The 24,577-nt window shown below is 35.5% G+C and overlaps 1 protein-coding gene across 1 annotated transcript in view; it reads left to right on the top strand.

Moving 5' to 3' along the window:
- LOC107043392 (peptide chain release factor 1-like, mitochondrial) overlaps positions 1-24,577 on the top strand; it is a 61,253-nt gene that overhangs the window by 29,800 nt on the left and 6,876 nt on the right. The gene's annotated exons all lie outside the window — the stretch shown is intronic.

Raw genomic sequence — 24,577 nt, forward strand, 5'->3', positions numbered from 1 at the left:
GGGGAGCTACCTTTGGCGATCCACGAGTTGACAGCATGTTTTCCTTTTGTAAGTCTAATATTTCACAGTGCAGTTTCTCTTTTTTTAGTTGTACTTTAAGGATTTCGAGTTCAAGGAGAGCTTTTTGGTCAGCAACGGACGGCAGAACATTCATTGGATTAATATATATAGAAGGGAGATTTTTAAAATAATTTGATCGTGAGCACTGGTTCTTCTGTTTACTATTTTCTTTGTTGTTTGTTCCACTATCTAGAAAATCTTCACTTTTTATTCTCCCCTCACAAGAATTATCGAACTCAGACTTCTCTTCTTCTTTTATCTCAAAACTGTCCTCCTCGAGACGGACTTCGGATATTGATGGCACATTTGCATCCAGAATAGGTTCCTCCGTGTTTATCGAGAGTTCCTTTAGTGGTGTGGACTGAGACGTACACCTCTCCATACTGCCAGATATTTCAATCTGCTCTGGGTCGAATTGTTCTTGATGGATCTTCCCTATGGCAACCCGAGTTTTTGGAGAGTGAGTTACAGTAGTGACTTCAGACTTTGAGACTGATTCATCGCTTTTATTTACTGAAGTAAACGGGACCAGTTTCCCCGGAACTTTTCCCAAAGTAGATTGTAAGGGCGCGCTTATGGGACGTTTCGCAGCGGACTTTTCCCATTGCTTCCAGGGATGAATGACATCTTTTTCATGTATTGGAATACGTCTTCAAACTTTTCGACGTGACTATGACCCTCATTTTCATTGTCATCCTCCAGGAGATCGATGAAATTTACGAGTGTCGAATCATCTACTTTTGTTATTTTTGGTCCAGATGACTTTTTCAAATCTCCATCATAACGATTATCATATCCTGTAGCAGATGGTCCTATGATTGCTGCAACTTGATCCAGGAGGTAGTTCTCGTGAAAAGTCCTCGGTCCCCCTCCAGTAACATACCTCTGTTGCCTGCGTTCTGCCATGTACTTTCGTGCATGAGACTTGAGATTATCCCATCGGTGGCGGAGTTGATCGACCGACCTCGGCTCAACATCTTTCTCTGGAGTCAGTTTGTTAAATAAATCACAAATTCGATCCCAGGCAGCATTTTTGTTGTGAACTGAGAACTTATTACTCTCTTTACTTTCAATGATACCAGCCTCGGCTGACACTAACTGGATCAAAAATTTAGACTCGTCATCTGTAAAATTTCTTCTTTTTCCTGTTTTTCTTGCTGTCATGACAATTTTTTGCGGGCAAACTCTATAATTAAATTAATAAAATAATGAATCTCTTTCCTTTAAAGTTAACGCCGAGGAAAAATGCAAATTCTATGCTTACTAATGTTTTATTCTTATTCTCGATATTGAAAATAATGAAGCTAAATTTATTCAATATGGGAATGAGTGCTCCTAGTTTCGAAACAATCTATGACATCTACAAGTGATTATAGACTATGACATCTACAAGTGATTATGTTTATATTTTACGTATTATTATTTTTTATTCACCCTACCTAAAAAGCTATCAGCAACGTCAGTAGAACGTAGTTCACGTAGTTTCACTTAGATGGCATTACCGCCCTTTTCAACCATCCTTTAGGCAAACGGCGGATTAGACAAATCGTCGTTTAGTGTAAAGGGGCTTTAACGCAAAAGGAACTTGGACGAACCGGCCCTTATAGAAGTGTCTGTGGTAACTAGGTAATTTTATGTAAAAAGTTATGCTTGAATTTATTCAGGTCTTGTTGGTATCGCTTACCATATAATACGTAATCTACGTTCGATAATATATTGAGAAATACCAATTTTGTATTTTCGTTCTTCCATTATTTTTGTACGAAGTTTCCCTGCGTCAATCATGCATTGAACTCTCAGTTTATAGTGTAATGAACTGATTTTTCAAAATAAAACTGTAGTTATACAATGAAACACGTTCTTGGAAAAATTCCTTTTCAGGCACTAATTGTGGAGAAGGGCATGTGTTAATTAAAATAATGATCATAATGAGGGTAAGGAAAAAGGTCAGAATTTGGGTCAACAGTAAGGGTAAGAATAAGGGTGATAATGAGGGTCAAAAATATTGGTCAGAATGAGTCTCAAAAGTAAGGGTCAGAATGTGTGTCAAAAATAAGGGTCAGACATGAAGATCAGGATGAGGGTCAAAAATAAGCTTCATAATGGGGGTTAAAGATAAGGGTCCGAACGAGGGTCAAAAATAAGGGTCAGAGAGAGGGTCAAAAAGAACGGTCATAATGAGGGTCAATGACAGTAGTCAGAATTCGGGTCAATAATTAGGCTCATAATGAGGGTCAAAAATAAGGGTCAGAAATAAAGTTCAGAATGAGGGTCAAAAATACTATTCAGAATGAGGTTCAAAAATACTGGTTAGAATAAGGGTCAAAAATAAAAGTCATAATAAAGGTAAAAAATGAGGGTCAGAATGAGGGTCAAAAATAAGGTTCACAATTAGGGTCAGGATGAGTGTCAAAAATAAGGATCAGGATGGGGGTAAAAAATAAGGGTCAAAGAGAGGGTTAAAAATAAGGCTCATAATAAGGTTCACAATGAGGGTCAAACATAATAGTCAGAATTCGGATCAAAAATACTACACGGAGAAAAGTGAATGGTATGGGTTACTTTTATATGGTAGAGGTTACCATAAATTACGGTAAAAGGGTTTCTTCTAAGTCAATCTCAATAGTAATTTTTACTATGTTCAACAATAAAGCGTACTATGTTGTATGGTAATCAATACCATTCGAACATGGTAGGCATTACTATACAATATAGCAACGACAACCATTATTAGAGGAGAGATTACCATGTGGATGGTAATCAGTACTATTTATACATGGTAATCTCCCCTTTTCTCGATATCGTAGAAAATACTAAAAATAGCCATCAAGGCACAATTAAAATTGAATTATCGGTTATTCATCAACAAGTCTTTACCACCACCTTTTCTCCCTGGTCCAGCTCTTAACAAGAGATTAGAATTAGATCCAAATTATCGTCATTTTCTGCCAGTTCTCCCGTCCAATCGATCTGGAGATATTGCAATAGTAAGCTCTCTCAATTATTTGGGACATAATATCAGGGAAAACGTAATATTGATGATGCCGACCGAGGCTGGTCCTCAATTACATTTGATCAATATCGTAATCCTAGAGCCAAATAATCAAGTTATTCTTGTTACTCAACAATTACAAGAATACTCCTTTGAAAGACATTTTCAATCCTATGAAATTGATATAAATGATAAGAGGTGGTCGACATTGACATTTCGACAAATGAAATTTTGTATCTTATCGTATATAGCTACCTCCGGGAATGGAAAGCAATACGTTCCGAAACGTTGGGTCTAAATTCTCACGCAAAGTTGTTGAGTTTAATTACTCACATTTGAATTTTTTAATAATTTTTATAGCACCGTAATGCCAAAACTTCTGCCAATGATTAGGTAAAATTTGGGGCAAAAAAATCCCACTATTCTGTAGATATGTATATTCTGATATTAAAATACTGATATAAATATGTTATTGTTAAATATGATCCTTACGATATTCGATATGATTAATCTAGGTATGTTGATGATTATTGATAGGAAAGAATCCCACATTATAAGAAAATACTCTGTAATTATTAAAACAGCGTCGAAACCAAATACGTTAAATATGAATATATATCACCGACGGCGGTGGCTGTGTGGTTGGAGTGTGGGATTGGCATGCGGAAGACCCGGGTTCGATTCCCGGCTGGGGAGGCCAAAATTTGTAACACTCTCAATCTCACGGTTTCATTGTCGAGCGGGAGTCTCGCAAGAGACGACTGTACCTGGGCAGGTTTTTCCCTCAAATGAGGTTTTCCCTTATCCTTCGGCGAATGCTGTACAGGGGGTTGGGGGGTGGGAAGGGAACAAATCGTAAAGACCCGAAAAGGTATATGAGAAGAATTTTTTTTATAAATATATAGCCCACTTGAAATTTCTCATTATACTCATCATTATCATGATATAGTTTAGTGATCATTATCTTTTATATTCGTGACATTTTATGACTTTTTCACGTTTTACCATATAATATAGGTCATGTTACCATAGTGCATGGTAATCTCTCCTATAAACTATGGTAAACTTTACCAAACGACTATGGGTCCCTGTTCCATCGTAACACATGTATTTAAATATAACCGCGCTTGGTATGTTGGTGACAAAGGGTGGCGGCGCCACCATGCGCCAGTCTGGCGGGTCCGAGCATGCGGGGACGCTCGATGATGTCAGAGTCTAACCGACACTACAAATGTGTTTCGTTTGCAAGTGCAAGTCAATCATTTGACAAGTCATCCTGACTTTACCGTTGTCATAATCGACAAAAATAATCATCCGAAAGGAACCATCGATCAATCAATCGTTTTCGTTCACAAACTATAGTGACGAAAAAACCTAAAAGCTATCAATCAAAAATCTGAATCTAAGACACGAAATCCAACGATTTCGTGTCACACGTGGCACCGAAGCCACGATATCAAAGTCGTGATTATCAAATTGCGCAATCATAAATTATTCCACCTAAACATTTAGTGTGGGATTTATCCTATCGTTATTTATCAGTGCGCGTGTGTGTCTACATATTCAGTTGACAGTTCCCCTATGCGTTCCTAGACAAACATTGGTGTGTGGATGCATGTGTGTGTGTGTGTGATACCGTCATTCGCAGTTAATCGTTTAAATCTTGTATCAAAGTAAATATATCTGGGTTTTTTATGCTTCGGCTTTTTCTCAAGAATTGTGTTTTTGTGTCAGTTATTTTTTCCATATTTTTTATCATTTATTTTTCTGATTTTTTAATGCAGCTATCATACCACCTAGGGTATGATAGCCTTCAACGTCTTTTCAGTCCCTTTACCATAATTAATAGTACACTCTACCCTGTAACATGGTAGAGGGTACTATTCAATATAGTAATTTCTCCTATGTTCATAGGCTTCATTCCTATCGAGAGACTCACCATGGCCCATAGTATATAATACCATACCCCATAGGAATCATTACCATAGCATAGTAATGCCTCCTAAATTTTAGGAATACATACAAGTCGTAAATTTGACATGGGACTCTTTCCCATGGCTCTTCTCCGTGTAATTAGAATGAGGGTCAAAAATAAGGGTCAGAATCAGGCTAAAAAATAATGATCAAGGTGAGAGTCAAAAATAGTAGTCAGGGTAAGGGTCAAAAGTAAGGTTCATAATGAGGGTCAAAAATACTAGTTAGAATGAGGGTCTGGATTGAGGGTCAAAAATAGTTGTCAGTGTGAGGCTCAAAAATAAGGTTTATAATAAGGGTCACAAATAATGGTCAGAGTGAGGGTCAAAAATAAGGGTCAGAAATGAGTGTTAAAAATTTGGGTCATAATGTGGGTAAAAAATGGTAGTTACAATGAGTGTCAAAAATAAGGGTCATAATGCGGGTCAAAATGATGAGGGTCAAAAATACTAATCAGAGTGAGGGTCAAAAATAAGCTTCATATTGGGAGTCAAAGATAAGGGTCCGAACGAGGGTCAAAAATAAGGGTCAGAGAGAGGGTAAAAAATAACGGTCATAATGAGGTTCATAATGAGGGTCAAAAATGCTAGTTACAATGAATGTCAAAAATACTAGTTACAATGAATGTCAAAAATACTAGTTACAATGAATTCTACAAATGAGGGTCATAATAAGGGTCAAAAGTAAGGGTAAGGATGAGGGTAAAAATTAGTGTCATAATGTGGCTCAAAAATAAGGGTCTGAATGAAGGTCAAAAATACTAATCAGAATGAAGGTCAAAAACATGGGTCCGAGAGAGAGTAAAAAATAAGGGTCAGGGAGAGGGAAAAAATAAGGGTCATAATGAGGTTCATGATGAGGGTCAAAAATAGTTGTCAGCGTGAGGCTCAAAAATAAGGTTTATAATAAGGGTCACGAATAATGGTCAGAGTGAGGGTTGTTATGTCCGGAGACGTTGCTAAGCGTCGGAGGCAACTATGGGAATTTTTGTAATTACTCAGATTTTCCGTGACTAACGAATTGGAATTATAACAAAACGAAGAGTGGATGACTCGTATCGTTTTGAATTTTTATTTTTTTATTATAGGACGACGCTAAGATTTTATTTTACTTTACCTTTTCTGGAAGAGATTAAAATATTTATTTCTTTGGGATTTAATTATAAAGGAATTTTGGATGCAGGAATTGGGTTTGCCAAAATTTATAATACTCACTCTGATTGTTTTTTAAACCCGATATTAATTTATTCAATATTGTCCCTGATGTGATACAACGCGAAAACTGTCTATTATTTCAACAAATGTTGAGTTCGAATATAAATTTATGTTGATTCGACTGTTTCTGATTCTGATTTTTAATATTTTCCGATTTCTGGAAGGTTTCTGTATTTTAATTGATTTTAAGATTTGTTTGAGAATTCTATATTTTCTGTTTCTCACTAATTAGTTTTTTATACACCTTGAATTTTAGGTTTGTGGATTCTTCAATTTACCTCTGTTTTATGAAACTTGCCGCGTCAAATCAGCTTATCCAGCGGTTGCTGTGATAACTATAATTATGAACGGTTTTTAATGTCTCTTGAGGTTGTCTTCATCCACTTCCGAATGTTTAGTTTATTTTTATGAGTACGTTTCCAATAAGTTATTGTCTTTTTCGCTTCACAAAACACTAATTTCGATTTAACGCTACGGTTTGCCCAATTCAATTTTTAACTATATCACCTCTTTTCCGTAAGGTCACCAAAAGAAAATTATATCTTTTATTATGGGGTTAAAATTGAAAGATCAATTTCGCGGATTGCAGCTAATGGTTTCAAGATGTTCTAGGGCGTGGAGAACGACTGACTTCTTCCCAAAAAACGGAAGGTAGTTCGGTCGCGATTTTTGTAATTAAAAGAAGTGGGGGTAGAGTTTGGAAATTGCAACTTCATCAATACGTGGCCGGTTGGCAACGATATTGAGAGGTCATTTACTCCAACTTTTGTTTCTTTTTCTTTTAGTGATTCTACGTGGATTTCAGTTGCTGTCAAGAGGCGATAAAAAAATGTAAAAATTTGCTGATTATAGGGTTCTTAGGGTTGCGCGAATTTTGAAATGGAATTGTGAAATTGTCTCATGCTTCGGTTTAGCTTAACGTGGCGTGATTTTCATTTGCATTCCCGATTTATGTAAATAATTGCAAATGAAATTAATTAATTAATTAATAATAAATTCGAAAATATTTCTGGACATAACAAGGGTCAAAAATAAGGGTTAGGATGAGTGTCAAAAATGAGNTAATTAATTAATTAATAATAAATTCGAAAATATTTCTGGACATAACAAGGGTCAAAAATAAGGGTTAGAATGAGTGTCAAAAATGAGGGTTAAAAATATGGTTTACAATGAGGTTCATAATGAGGGTCAAAAATAGTAATTACAATGAATGTCAAAAATAAGGGTCAGGATGAGGGTAAAAAATAATGATCACGATGACGGTCATAGATAAGGGTCATAGTAAAAATCCGAAATATTAGTATTTGTATTATTACCAGGGCCCCGAACTTCATGTGATTACCATTGTTATCAACAATCATTCAATTGTTACTGACAATCGTAATCGGGTGAAGTTCCGGGTCCTGGTTATAACATTTCAAATTATAACATTTCAAATTCAGCAACATTCTCCCGCCAAACGCTGCCGACTTGACCGACCCATTCAAGAAGTCGACACTGCCGCCATCCCACGGCATTCCCCTATCGAGCCTTCTCACGCTATCAATAATTTTTTCGTATTTATTGCAATTAACCAACTCAAGGGGTTGAATTGCAACAAATTACTCATCTTTATTTTTTTAATTATTTTTGGAACCCTATTTCAGTCATTTTAGACGTTTTTTACCCCAAACCAACATTAGGATTTCTCATTTTATGAAGATTTTTGAATTTCACTTTTCCTAAATCTGCATCTGATAGTTCATCAAAAAAGAGAGATGAGAATTTTTTCTGATTTTTAAAAACGTTTTGTGAAGTCCCGCAGATCTTTAGAAGTTTCTTATGATGATATGCATGTGAAAGAGGTGATAGAGTTTAAAAACATCATTATGTCGGAAAATTGTTCCCATAGTTATTTTCAATTACCACAAAACTCTTCGCAGTGCATCGAAGAATGAAAATAATATTCTTTTGAATTTTCCAACTCATTTATAATTGAATAAAATAGCATGAATTACGCTGAATATAGGGATTTTCGGAGACCCTGTACGGCTGTTCAAAGTTGACTGATTCCTGTGGGATTTCGTTGAATGATTTTCCAATTATCTTCGTATCTTCTTGAAAAAATACAATATTTTGCTCCATTTTGAAGCAATGAAAAATGCAAAACAAAATTGTCCAATTTCGAGGCAGCATCAGGTGCTCAGATTATGTGGTGTGCTTATGAGGCCCATATACTGAAACGGAGAAGGCTGACCGACCGGCCAGACCTTTTCTCGAACGGACCCAGTCTTTTATTGCCCTCAATAAATCACAGCAGACCCTTTTGTTCTTCGTAGGATTTTTTTTTTCATTTTTATGAATTTTCACATTAAACCTATATATTTAGATTCCTCATTGCATAGCGATTCTAAGCAAGCTTCATTCATTGAAATAGCTTAATTTGGACCGAAGTTGATTCACTGGGATTTTCAGGAAATATCAACTAGAAGTAAAAATTCAATTGAAACGATGTAAATTTTTAATTTATTAAAGTTTGCACAGAATTTTGGAATTGTTCAAATAATAATAAAAGAGGTAGTCATATGAGTCCCATATATTGCATAGTGCTAAATTACAGCTTATTGACCTTATCCTAAGACAAAAATTCTAAGCTCCTAATTTTTCAGAGCAATTCCCTGTGAGGGATTCCCCACAAAGGAATTATTAGTATAAATCAACGGGAAACATTTAAAAAGAATCGACAATGAACTCCAAAACACGACCAATGACATATGGCAACAATTTTGATCATTCATATCATCGTTAATAATTTATTCTACTCGGAAGATGAGTAGTTTTTTGATGAATTCAGCGCACTGAGAGAAAATGGGATAGTAATCGCATTAATATTGCGTATCGTTGAGGTCTCTTTGTTGATCGAACGATGCATATTGCTAGGTCAACACTAATTATTGTAGAGATGATTATCCTGGTATTGACTCTCACAATACGATTGCTTGATTTGAAAACCTGTGTTGTCAACTTCGCGTTGACAATTTCCATATTATCACGACTACAGGTATTGGAGAATTAGTATTATTCGTGGGCGTCCTTTCGCGATGAATTGTGAATTAGTTTGAATAATATACTAATTGATAATTCATTTGTTATGGCCGGTGTTCAATGTGTGATGAATTCTACAGATCATCATTTTTATGAAGAAAGAATCAATTCATGATTTAATTAAAAACATTGAATGAGCCGCTTTGCGTACAAAATTCAAGTAACTGACAACATAACCCTTTTGAAGTTGTAACATATTAGATCGAGTAGTGACAAATTTCCCGATTAATAAGAAAATAATTGATACATCTCATCAAGTATCTAAAAAAAATTTTGCATATTCAACGCAAGAAAAATGCCTCTAAGTTGAGCTTTTTAACTGAATAGTAGGTGAAGATATCCAAGATATTTTTTTTCTATTCTGAAGAGGAAATTTTCTCTTTTGAATTATCAGGTACAATAATTCATGAATAGGGTATATTGAAATGTAGGTATATTTGTTTAGTAATTTGGTGCAAATTTTCTTATCTATATTCCGTTGGTTCATTATTTAAAAAACTTTCCAATGATAGTGCCATGCTTTCTTTCGTACATTTCGACGATAATTCTCGCAGTTTTTTGACAACTGACATTGCATGTTGTTTGCTGCTCTCATCTTTCGTGAGTAAATCATTATACTCACTCATGAGAGCAACACTTCTCTCAGCTATGTCATTTGTAACATGCAGAGAACCGACAACTTTCAACGCTGTGGTGAAATCATCTCTCTCGTCCCATGTGGATGGATCACTATCCAGGAAACTAGAATCGATTTTCAGAATCTCGAAAAATTTCATCGTATTTTGAGTTACAAATGAATCTAAACTCAACTCGTGAATCTTTTTCTGATCCTTGATTCCTATTTTCCTGGGCTCCCTACCATCATTGAGAGGAGAACGAGATTTGATGGCCTGACACATTTTTCTCTTAACGTCGTTACTCACATGATCGTCGAAAAAAGCCAAAGCAATCAATTCCTCCGACAAGTACCAAAGGTGGTTACTAAATTTCTCGAATACTGCTTTCTGAATTTTTGGGGAAATGCAGCCACCAATCCCAGCATTTGTTGATAAATCCTTCAGCAGAATCCAATCATTGTTTGGGGCTGTGACTGGATTTGAACACGTGAACCACGCTCTCTGATATAACAAAACTATGAAAATACAAACATCTCGTAGACCAGATGTTTCTTGGGCTGTCAGATGAAATTGATCCCGGAACAAGAAGATCTTGAGCGAATAAATCGCTTTGGACATCCATCTAGCATGATGCATGGGCCCAAGAGCTCGAAAACGGTTCCCTTTCATCAGATTCCCTTCGAGAAACATAACGATCAATTCCAACAACTCCCTGTAGTCGTTACGGATATTTTTATTCTGTGAATTGGAAAAATAGATATAATTAAACTTGATGTTACTGAATGTTAGTGTGATAGAAGGAGAAAAAGTGAGTGTGAATTATTCCCGTGTGGGTAATGTGTTGCCACTGACCTTTAAGTGTTCTTCAGCAAATGCAAGGGCATCCAGCGTATGACAATGCAGTACCTCTTTGACTTTGGCATCGTGCACTCCCGGTGAAAATTTTTCCTTCTCAATGCTTTTCCAGTCCCCTTGAAAGCGTTTGAATATCGAAACTTCAGGCCCAGACGTACTCCCGATTGATGTTTCGAATGCAATTTTCAGAAGAAGTTCAAAAATATGATGACGGCATGCTAGGTATAACAGTTTTCTCCCGAGTAATTTTTCAAGCAGAATACAGGCACCACTTATGCTGCCTGTATTGCTCGCCGTGGTATCGAATACCATGGAGCATATGTCATCAATAATGTCCCATTCCTTCAAGCAATCATAGATCGCTTTTGCCTGCAATTCTCCGGTTCCCTTTTCAAGTCCCGGAACACCAAGCAATTGATTCCAGTCATCACCTGACGCAAGAACTGGGAGCCGATCTATTTTCTTGAATTTATCTTCCGGCGCTGACATTTGTTTGCCATCCCAGTGAACTGCCTTGGCCGAAGACGATCTATGTTTGAAATTATCTTTTATCTGAGCAGCCATCGACTTGCGCTGTTTTTTCCGATTGCGACGAAGAGTTTCCGGGCTCAGATGGACATCATCTAAAGATATACCAAGTATTATGAGGATTGCTGCTATCACTCGTGCAGCCATACGATTGCTCACTTTGGCTCTGTCTAAAATCGCAGTGAGATTTGGTGTCACGATCTTGAGTTTTTTAGGTTTGGTCGGTGGCGATGCAACTTCATAATCGCAGTCCTCGTCTTCATAATCACTGTCTTCGATCTGCTTCAGCAGTTCATCGATGTCTTCATCATCATCATAAATGTAGTTGGCATAATTTGCAGCAATTCCGGTTGGTTCAACTGGAATATCAAATAAACGGGCAAATATGAGTTAGAGGCCTGCGGCACGCCGCAGCACACGCGCCTAAAACACTGCCTTACGACAAGAGTGACAAGAAAATTGTATATTGTGTTGCTAGTGCGTAAAGTTCCACTCTTTCATACGCACGTGTAACACATACTATTTTTTGGGGTACCTGCCAAGTTCACTGTTCGTAACGGTAATGGGGGTAAAGTTGTTGTTTTTGTGCAAGAGTGTGTCAAACCTCGCTTTACACACTCGAAATTCACTTTACGCATGTTCGTGAACTTTACGCACGCCCTGCCGAAACAACCGCTTTAATTTTACCAAAATTTTCACCGAAGGACATCAATTTGCAATTTTTCTCTGTTAAATTCATGATTTTCTTTTCTTCGGAAAATGTAGAAAAATTGATAAATCAGATCATTTGTTATTATTGCTCACCTGTTGTGATAATTATAATTATGAACAGAACTTAGATTTTTAAAATGGGAGTAAAATCAATGGATATTATTGAACGAGCGCGGAGAACAAACTAGCTTTCGAATAAAAGCTTCGAATCGTCGAAAAAAGCTTAATTGTTGTGACAAAAAATTTCTATTGTTATATCCTCACGATTGAATTTGCTCTAACGATTCTTTGTCATTTATCATGGTGAAAACTCCTGCGAACGGGTGGAAACATTCAACCGTTCAGCAGCATGAGCTAGACTCCAACATTCCTACACGAATCAGATCTTGAGGTTTGAGGACTTCTATGGTTGGGCCTAAATAAGTCTTCCTAACATTCGTACGATTTTCGTAACTAAAGAAGAAATTATCGAAACCGGAAAACAATTACTTTGTCAATTCACGGGGGTCCAACTTTACATGGAACGCGTAGTCACTTTTTTGTACCAAACTCCACTAGAACCATGATAAGTCAGATCTTTCCCTAGCTCACTTGAGTATGAAACAGTCAAACTAACAGAAGATGTATTATTATTGGAATCGATCAAGTCATTATAACGTGTCATTATAACGTGGAGTCAGAAGTCATTATAACGTGGGAAGATAAATAGTGGGTGAGAATGATCGTCGATAGAGACTTCAGTTCCAATTCATTCGAAGCCACTTTGATGTTGTCATGCGTATTGCGTCTTCATATGAATTTCCTATTGGGAACAGGAAATATCGTTGAGGGCACTGTTTTTTGCCAATATGGCCGTCAAAGAGGTATACACACGCGCTCACATATGCCCCCAGTTGCTTGTGTATCGTAGATGTGCACCCTTAACGCAGCCATTCATAGAGGGCGTCTTGTTATTAAGCGTCCCCAATTAAGGAAAAAATTGTCTGCGTAAGTTGTTTCAACATTTTATGTAAGGCGACAATGTTAAAAAAGTAAACAAGCAGGGGTTCGAGCCGTTTTGGCCGAAGCCATCTGACCGTTATGTGTTATAACTCTTCTTCTTTCTTTCATTTCTACCAATTCCATTGTTAGTAAGCTTCCAAATGGGATAGAAGGCATTCGGATAGAAGGCATAAAAAAAATATTTTGACAAAAAAAAATTGAAATCGGTTGCGTAGTTTTTAAGTTATTACATATAAAAGGTTTTCAGAGAAAGTCGAATATCTCGGAAACTACCTATGCGATTGAGCTCATTTTCAATAGGAATTATTGTTATCATGAGAGGAAGATTTTATACAAATTTCAAGTTGATATCTCAATTTTTGCACAAGCTAGAGTGATTACAAGGATTTTTATGAAAAAACAGAAAAACGGAAATATCTCGCAAACTTTGTATGAAGGGGTATATATGTTTTGATGGATTCGGATAGAAGGCATCGAAACGAATATTTTGAAAAAAAAAATTGAAATCGGTTGACTAGCTTCGAAGATATTAGCGAAAAATGATTTAAAAACGAATAGCTTTTTCTCAAAAACTATTTGATCGATCGGGCTGAACTTTTGCACACAGTGAGTCCTTGTTAAGTTTTATAATCTGACAAAATTTCAGATTTTTTGGAATAAGCTTAGCCAATTAATTACTCAATTTTCCAAAAATTGACCACCGGAAAGGTGGCGATGGACATTGACACCGACAGACATGGTCGCCAAACTTCGTATTTTTACGTTTCAGACCATTCTACATCATTTCCAGTCAAAATTAGAGAATGTGAAAATAGCACGATTACAATGCTTCCATTCGGAAGCAAAAACCAACATTTTCACAATGCCGAAACGTTTAGAAAACACAATCTGTCGTAAATTCATTTATTATCAAATAAGTCAGGATTCTCAAGTGTCCCCTCCCTTAATGTGACATTTAGGTGATAGTTCTATATTTCGAAGGGGAATATGATTTGAAATACATCACTTTTTCAACTATTACTAGTCATAAAATTTTTTTCTTTGTCATTTACGTATTGCCCCAGGTAGGAAATGCCAGTGTTGGAAAAACGGGCTAAGTTTGGCAAAATTTTAGAGTCGTTAAAGGCAAAATCATTTTTTTTCAATCTGCACTTATTCGAAAACTTCATTTTTTTATCTGACATTTTAATGACGAGATCATGTCAAGCGCGCTACGCGCGCCGTTTTTCGATATGTTGAACTTACCGAATTTCTTGTTCGTTTCCAATTTCCATTGCACTTTGCAATGAATACTTAGAAAATGTGGTAGTATTAACTTTCATTGAGTGCTCTTGAGTTTTGGAAACAAAAAAAAAATAAAGTAAATTTCTGAAGCTTAATCCTCATAATTAGAACCTTGCCTTATAATGATAATTCAGTTTGATCATAAAATTTCAGACACCACAGCGTTACATCACATATCCTCATATTTCTTATAAATTCGTTAATCAATAGCAATAACATTTTCTTCTGACATTAATGTTTATTCATTAGCATATTCACATATATCACATTTTTTAAAATAATGATAATGGATAAAGTTGTCACACTGGAAACAAAACACCAAACTCCATTGCAATTAAGTCTACTTGAACTATCATCCCCAGCCGAATGTTACTTCGAAGCATTTTTTTTTTTACCGAATAACTCATTTCCTATAAATAAAGCTCGCTATAAACGTAATTCTTCACTTTAAATCCTTTTCTTTGTTTTCCGAGAAATACTTTCAATGAATTCCACGATCGAAACGTGGACAATGCGACATACAATTGACCGTGATTGAAGACATCTTTGCGCAAATCTAGTCTGATTTTATCAAAAGTTTGTCCCGGGGATTTATTGATAGTCATAGCAAATGCTAATCTCACTGGAAACTGCCGTCTTTTAAAGATGAAAGGGTAAACATTTTCACAATACAATGTGATGCAATGTATGAAAACAATACATCCTTGCTTGTCAACTGTTAGAATCTCACATATAAGTATATTGTTTCCGAATTCTAAAACTTGAAGTCGAGTTTCATTACAGAGTCCCTCTTTTATACTTAAGTTCCTAATCAACATGATTATAGCGTTTTGTCATAATCGCAACTCATATGGTGGAAAATTAGGTGGATTCAACGTATTTAAATATTCTGGAGAAAGCACAACGTCTATATCTCCATTATCGCAGTTGTCAATACTATCTATACCGCTATAGATTTTTTCTGTCGTTTTTTCCAATAATTCCACGACTTGATTATTAATTTCATCGACGTCTATATTTCGGGCAGATAAGATGGCATATTTTGCTAATAATCCATATTCACGTTTTCTAATAATGCCACCGGAAATAGTATTCACTCTTTCTTCATTATATGAAGCCAGACATTGTTGAGGGAGTATTACGTTATTGTCCTTATCATTAATGCTTCCATCTCCGATCGATAACACAAATTTTTTTAATTCAATCCCCTCAGGAAGTGTTCTCATGTTTTCTATCAAAATGTGTACCTGAAAATATCGCCATAATTGAGAATTTTTAATACTTACTATACTTTAATGCTTACTAATTCGCTGCGAGTGGCATGAAGCATTACTGGAAGTGATTGACGACAGTCACCACCCAGGACAATTATTTTACCCCCAAATGGTATATTGTTATCCATTAAATCACGTAATGTACGATCAACTAAGGCAGAGCATATTTTGGAGCCTTTGGAGCTTCATCCCAAACTATGACATCAGTGGTTCGCAAACTACTCGCCTCTTTTGATTGTTTTTTAATATTTGAAACCGAATCATCATACAAAGGAACTGGCATTTGAAATACTTTATGAACCGTTATACCATTTGGAAGTAATATTGCTGCAATTCCAGTGAATGCCATTGTACAAATATTTTTCCCTTTACTTTTTAGTAAATGGTATAAGGTCGTGTAAATAAAAGTTTTACCTGAACCTCCAAGTCCATCAACATAGAAACATTTCTCAGATGCATCGTCAGCATTATCATCAATAAGTGAAAGGATTTTATCAATAATCTCTTCCTGTATTTGATTCAATTTTCCATATTGATTTTTCCCGATCAACTCATGTTGTTCATCTAACATATGCTCATTCTCGGCAAGTGTACAATTTTCGTCCCAATCAATCACTGGCGTTAAGGGAAACTTACTGAGATTCGAACCTTCAGAATGCAGGAGATCGTCGATTTAAATGTACGCCTTTCGATAAGCATACATTGAATCATTGTTCTTCAAAAAATCTTCGGACATGGCATTTTTAAATTTTTCCCACATTTCATCTGGATGATTAGGGTGGCAATACATCAAAATACGTACAAGTAGGTGTCTTAACTGTTGAGATATCATCCAGCCCTCTGCTTCTTCCATAGCTCGAATCCATTCATTGTCATCTTCTATAAGTCCATCTGCTAAACATGCTTCTTGAAAAGTACAATAAATTGTTCCATTAACAGTTCGTAATTCTTCGAAACTTGTTGCACCTTTGACATGCATTCATAAAAGCCGTAAGTGGAATAATTCAGTTTGAGTTGGACTAACTGAATACATGCGTCCAATTGCATTAAAGTGCGCTTTACGTATCTCCCAACATTGTTAGTCATGACCTCGATTCGTAAATGTATAGTGTGAAGGAATCTCAGAATATGTGAATTTACGTGCATTCGAATCGCATAAGTTGAGAGCGAAATAGTCCATTAACATGTTTTGTTTTTCCAATGCTGTACGAATTGAATTAGGATCTGCATTCTGAGCAATCAAAACATACAAAAAATCAAATCAATACATTTTGGAAATTTGGTAAATGTACTGGCAATCTAACGATCGAATGGCTTTTTTTGTAGTGATTTCCCCAAAATTCGATCACATGCTTCGACGGGTCCTACATATCGAGTTTCCAAGTAGTTTCTTTAGATTCAGAATCCACTACACGTAATGTGACCTTATCGTGGCCCTTGTAGATATATTTGTAAACATATTTGACAGATTTGATACTGGATACTATTTCAACATTAATATGACAATTGACTTTTAATAGCAACTGAGGATTGTATGGTGNACGTAATGTGACCTTATCGTGGCCCTTGTAGATATATTTGTAAACATATTTGACAGATTTGATACTGGATACTATTTCAACATTAATGTGACAATTGAATTTTAATAGCAACTGAGGATTGTATGGTGCCACATACTGATTGGTAGTAGTTTTCCCATTAGGGCGTTTGTGAAAACCTGTATCCTTGCGTCGATACGACGGATAACCATTTTCATCTAATGTTGTATCAACTCTGAATTTTTTGGGAAATTTTTTAGAACACGATTCTTTCTCATCACGACAATGTTGATCGCAGGGGCCATGAATCATTTGAGTCATGACAATTTCTTGTAATTTTGGTTCGTCATTTTTATCTGGAATCTCAGCGAAAATATACTCATCTATGATATCAGCAGTAGTTACTTTGTAGTTTTGTTTCAAAGTCACTAATAAATGCATGTGAGGTAACCCTCATTTCTGATACTCTACAACAAAGACATAAGCTAATACATCTCCGAATCGGTTCTTCTCCGTAATCTCTTCGATTAACAATTTCCTCTTCAAATGAAATATTCTCGAAACTAAATCGGGTCTATCAGAAGTTGTTTCCCCTGGTAACAAATTCTCTTGGATTTCCTTCCAATTAGGATTACACGTCATGGTTATGAATAAATCGGGTTTTACAAATTTTCGGACAATCGCCATAGCATCCTGTTAATGTTGATGCATGTTTCGTGGAGAACCTGTGTGGGATGAAGGTAGGATAATCATTTTACCAACTTGACCATTCACACTTGCTGCAGATTTTTTCAAGTGATCAACTAATCCTTGATATGATTCAGTACGTAGTTTCTTCTGTTCCATTCTAAAATAATTCATTCTGTCTTTTTCAACTTTGACGTAACTATCAACAATCCATTGCTGAAACAAACGACCGCTCATCAAAAAATAATTTCAATCTCTGATAGCAATGCGACATTTCACGTATTCAAGCCGTCTAACTCGTTTATCTTTGCTTTTACGTTTTATATCTGAATGCCAATCGCTAGTTCATATGGAAAAAATAGGGGGGTAAACCAACGGTTCAACATTTGGGTCAATTGAGTTGAGAAATTGAAGTTCTTTTGTATGTTTATTCCGAATGGAAACATATGTTTCGGGAATTTCACCATCAGCAGTAGTTGTAAATATGGCTGCCACTTCATTTTCTTTCTGAAAGTTATATCGATGACGATCTACGCCTTGCTTCAACGTGAACAGCAATTGCATTTCAGGTTCTGTTTGACTATTGTTAAGGATTTTCGTATGTTGTAACTCTTCGTGCATCATTCGGTATGATTGCGCAAATATATTACATTCTCGAAAGATAGTATCTAGAGAATATAAAACATCCGCATTCAATGACGATGTTGATCGACAATGAATATCGGTTGCTTTGTTTTGATCCATGATGAAAAGTTGTCCGTATGATGGAGTCTCGTTTACATCTGGATATAAGGCTGTATTGATCTGATAATAAATTTGACCATGTATTTTGAAACAGTATGGACCTCGCCGTTCTCTAGAGAAATTGACCAAAGTAGCATTGAACGAAGCAAAAGCAAATGAATTATTATAATAACGAATATGTTGATGAAAATTTTTCGAATGTGGATGTGATCTAGTTAATAATTGGTGCAAAATTTCCGGAGGATCCAGTAATGGCTCTAACACAATTTCACCATGATTACATTGCAATGTTGACATTGTGCCTCTATCAAGCCCAGATAATTTTCCTCTATCTTCGCATTATTGCTGGTTAACTTCTCTTCAGATTTTTTTTCTGACGATAAAGACGTTGTCGTTCAGCATTTTTTGCACATTTAGTTTCCGTCTCCGATTTACTTTGATTTGATTCATTGACACCATCATGTATGATATAATTTTCCATCTCTCTAGATGATTCATTTTTTTTTAACTTTTCTTCTGACGATAAGTACGTTGTCGTTCAGCATTTATCGATGTTAAGTCGATAATCGATACGGATACTCGATATCGATAATCGACATCAATCAAGTACACTCGAAGTTACACATATTTCAAGGAAAACGATATTCGTATAAGTACTAATTAATCATAATCATAATTAGATAATTCATTAGGTGCAGATGCCACTGCACATCATGAACTGCATAGAATGCTCCGGGTCATGTGTTTAATTGAGTACAGCAACGCTGTGATACTCTATTGTGTCAGATTTCCATGTTCTTTCACGGAAAAGGGTCGATTTCATTGACATTTAAAACGTTAGACGCTACTTCTTGTATATTCAATAATTCAATAATTATTAACTGCATCGAAACTGCATCGAACGTACGCTGGCATCTGTTTATTTGTTTGCACCGACGCTGTGATGCTCTATTGCGTCATATTTTCATATTTTTCACGAAAACGTTTCGGCGTTACGCTTAAAACGTGACACGTCTCCTTTTTATAAATAGAAATAACTTGAAGAGAAAATTACAGATATTTTCACCAAAGGACAACTATTTCTTCTGCAATCTTTCTTCCTTAAAGAATAAAGCAGTGATTTTTTTTTTGCAAAATTCACTGGTTTAACGAAGAAAGATTACACAAAAAATTATTGTCCTTTGGTGAAAATATCTGTAATTTTCTCTCCAAGTTTGGTGCACCAACATTAAAATTTCAGATAAAAAAATTAAGTTATCGAATAAGTGCAGATTGAAAAAAAATTATTTTGCCTTGAACGACTAAAATTTCAAAAAATAGTTTTTTTTTTTTTTATGCTTATTTTATATCGCTTCGAGTCTGATGAGACTATATGGCGATTGATCAAGACTTTAAAAATGGTTAGATCTCACCATTCTACCCGGCCAGGAATCGAACCTGGAACCTATCCGTTGTGAGGCAACGGCCTTAACCACTACGCCAGGCCACCGGGCTTAGATAAAAAAAAAAAAAAAAAAAAAAAAAAATAGAGTTTAAGTGCGCTCATTTTGAAGCTTCTTCAATTACCTGTAAATTTGTGAAAATGAAAATTCGATTCCTAATTATTAAATTCAATTATTTTACCTTTTTCTCGAACAATCAAAATTTAAGTGGGAAAAGTGAAATTTATGAGGGGTTATTCACTGATGTAATCATAGTGTCACTTTGGATTGGAATGCGATGAAATCAGTAGAAATTTAATGAAATTCCAAGTGATTTAATATAAAATCCTTTACAACCATTTGAAATCAGTGAAAATCACTTGCAATCACCAAATCAGCGAGATCAGATTTTATTTTTTTGTGTAATATCTGGAAAAGGAAGAAACATTTATTATTGATTCAACACGCATAAATTTCTTGAATTTTTCAATGAATATGGACTTTAATAAGCTCTAATCATTGACACCGATTAAAATTTATTTTTCCACAAACATTCGAAACAAGCAGGGTTGTAAGCATATTCGACAGATGCAATGTGACCGTTACCTTATGCGTTATTAGTCTTGTTTCTCCCTCTCTATCAGTGCCATTGATAATAAGCTTTTGAATGGATTTGTCGTAATGGTTCTGGGATACATGTTCCGGACATACATACACATTTTCTAAAAACATCCTCATTTTTCATGAGATTCTACGTCATTTCCAGGCAAAGATAGAAGATCTTCAAAATCAACGATTACAAAGCTTCCATTCGGAAGCAAACATTGATATTTTACCCAAAATTGATTATTTAACGATCCGTCAAAATTTTTTTTTATCAAAATGTCATTAATCATAATTAACTTTTAATTAAGTCGAAAGATGGTGGAAAATTGAATTATGACTTATCAAGTTATACAACAGCGTCATGTGCTGTTACGTGAGAATCTTCATCTCCATTAAACTCAGGTATCGATCTATTCTTTTGGATACTTATTCATCACCTAAATCATGACTAACCCTTGATTGAACCTTTATTAAACTCTGCCTGAGAGTGAATTCAACTCCTGAGGGTCTGAATGTAGAATCATTTGACAGAACGAAATTATACGCAAAACTCTTAATGACATTTCAATTCATGATAGGACTATGACACATTAAAATAAAAGAGTAGGGTAGTGACGTCAGAATCTGAACAAGTGGATAATTGCATTTTTCGTAAATGGCTATAGTTATTGTTGTTAATAAATTAGAAATTGGCGTCTGAATGGATTCTTCTTTTTGCTTTCGAATGGAGGCCTTGTATTTAATTGATTTTTCGAATTTTTAATTTTGATTGCAAATGATCTAGAATGTTCTGAAAAGTGAAAAAATTAGGTTTTTAGAGTTATTTTTTTATGTCGAAATGTGATAACTTAGGTTTTTGGTGATTAATTTTTAGAAAATTCAGGACAAATACGATGAAATTTGTAGATAAAAATCAGCAATTTTGGCTTATTGTAGCTATTGTTGAGCTCACCTTTGGCGCATTGTTTCAGCTCGATCTTTCCAGTAGTTCCCGAGATATAACTTTTTTAAATTTCATTTTACCGCAATATCTCAACTACCACACCGATTTCAATTATTCTTATAAACGAAAAAGGCACGGTTCGACCACTCGCTAAATGCAATATCACTGTAAAAAAATATTGTTTGACACATTGAGACTTCCTAATAAAACAAGAGTATCTCAGAATTCCGCATAAAACTCATTGATCGAGATACGCGGTAGCGTATCAGGCCAAGTCGCGCCTCATAACCTCACAAATAACGACGGTAGCTACCAAGTATCTATACACGACACAACTTCCCCTTCCACTATCCTCAAATGATTTTCCATCAATTAATGATAAATGCGCCCACTTAGACGAAAACTGTCCTTAGTTACACTATAATATGAAATAGCTGGGGTAGTGAATTTCATTAATCCCACAGTGTTGAATAATGAATCTATCGGACATTATAATGCTTATACATATAAATACGATGAATGGAGTAAAGTTGACGATTTGCTGCCAAATCAACTTATTACTGTAGAAAATTGTACAGAAGAAATTTCCCACATTTATCTATTTATATGAAATGTGATGATACACTTTCATAATTATAGGGAAAATAAAAAATTGAACATGTTTATAATATAATAAATATTGTTACAATAGCGCCAAAAAATAATTTTAACAAAGAATTATAACTATTATGATCATGTTCACTAATAAGTTATTATTTCAAAAGGATTCATAACATTTATTATATTCTTTGACTTGATTTATTGTTCTACCACATCGCATTAGCTTGTGGCATTTTACTCTTTGCTATTTCATTTCCAAGCACAAGTAGAAAATGTAAGGAGCAAATGATTGCAACAGTTTTGAGCAATTCCCCAAGTTGAGGTGGAAGGAGAAAAATAGAATTTTTGTAGTCCATTTAGTAAGTATACTATAATTACAGATTTATTTTCAATTTCCGTTCATTTTTTGCTTCAGAATGGAAGCATTGCATTCGTTCAAAAGGCCTGTGTTTCGTACCAAAAAAATATATTAGAGATTTCTCGTAACATGTCGAATGTCTCATCAATTATCAACAATCTATGTTTTTATAAAACTATTCAAATTATTCAAAGTTTAATATTTCAAGAATTACTCCGGGCCAATTCCCCAATTCTTCGAATCTTGCTAGCTGCATCCAACAATTTAAAACTAAATTTATTTTCCTCAAACAAAAAATCGCAGCAAATCCCTCAACCCGGTTGAGTTAACCGTAATAAAATATTGTCTTTGAAAGCAACATCTTCAGACATTTTACAATTTAATCCATTTCGTCGCGACGGACGTGTTTTCCCTCGGCTTTGCGACACTCTTTCAAAAGACAACAAAATTCAGCTCGTTTATGATCTAGTCCTCCACCTCCATTCAATACCTTTCACCCAAGACCGTTTATGACTTAATCCCTTCCAGACGAATTTTCGGTCGCATCACCTAACGGGTCTCCCTACCTGAGTTTCACGCCACCCCAAACATAGCAACACTGAGTTACTCCACACGAACTCCCCCACTTTTCTCACCTTTGAGGTCAAGACAATTCGGACCAACCAATCACATCACTCAAAATTCATACTTCATCAATCCGAAGATCCTACTCCCCTCCACTCACTAATTTGAAGCTTCAAGAACCACCCCTTGAATTTTCTCCTTTCTAACGAAAATATTTTTCACTCTTCGACACTTGAACTCGAAAATTCGTGAGAGTAACAACCTCTGGAATCGTGCCCGATTAGAATTCTATGAGACATTCGGCATTCATTTAATTTTGACGACGCAATAATTATTCGAATAAAGTCTTAATTTTTATTTTCATTAAACACTTATTAAGCAAAATAATTCGCGAATTTATTATCTACGATTAACATAAAAAAACCAAAACATTTATATACGAAAGCATTATATACGAAAACATTTATTAATCAACAATCATGTAAACGATATTTAACCATAAGTGAATAAATAAATTTTATAAAATAAAAGTCGTGAGTTTTTCGAGTGAGTTTAATTATTAGCTCGAAAGTATCGATTATTGCAATGTATTCGATATAGCCTGTACGAGCTCTAATTTTTGAAAAAAACAAGATATTAACTCGAAATTTGGTATAGGTTTCTACTAACAAAAATATCCTGCCCAAATCATCCTGAAGCTTACCATCAATTTATTGATGGCAAAAGAAGAAAAGAAGAAAGAAGAAAAAGAATTCACATACAGCTTAGCAACACATCTGCAGTCGCATACGTGCTGTTGGCTACTTGTTTCTTAGGGCAAGGGATGCGAAGCAGACTTTACCTCCACGTGGTGCATCCTGGGTCACGCTAAAACAGTTTGAATCTTCAATTTGACAACAGAACTCGTTTTGATGGCATTTTTCGAGTAAAATTAGAGAAAATTACATGAATTATGAGGTATCTGAAAACAACTTATCAAGAGGAACCAGTTTCATTCGGAGGAAAAATGCGGTTGCCATTAAAAAAAAAATACTTTAGGCTTGCAGCTTGCAAGCATAGTCCTCGAAGCTCAAAATAATGCATGCATCGAATGTCCCCCTCGAAACCCGACTACTTGTGTTTCCAACATTTTTTTGTTACTTGCCCGCGTTAGGAGATATTTAACTGCTTCATTTCAGATGGGACACCCTGTATATAGGTCCTCTTTTGATATAGCTACTCCTCCTCATGGAAACCCCTCATGGAAACCCCTATCCACTACGCAGTCCTTTGATCCCCAAACAACCCTACAACAACAAAAGTTGAGCGCCAAGTCGTTTTTATCAGAAGGATCACTGGAAACAAAACGAAATAGTTCCAAGCTCCAAAACGGAAAAACGAGGAAAAAATCATATCTCCAAACTGGGTTGCCGAAAAAAACTGAAAAAATTTGAGAGATAGTTTTTCAACCCCTCAATTGTAGAAAAAATCGCCATCAATTTTCAAGAGGGTGAGGGTCAACAGTTGACTGTTTCCCACTTG

The sequence above is a fragment of the Diachasma alloeum genome, unplaced genomic scaffold, assembly GCF_001412515.2.
Source record: "Diachasma alloeum isolate Michigan unplaced genomic scaffold, Dall2.0 Dall_scaffold_00566, whole genome shotgun sequence".
In the NCBI taxonomy this organism is placed as follows: domain Eukaryota; kingdom Metazoa; phylum Arthropoda; class Insecta; order Hymenoptera; family Braconidae; genus Diachasma; species Diachasma alloeum.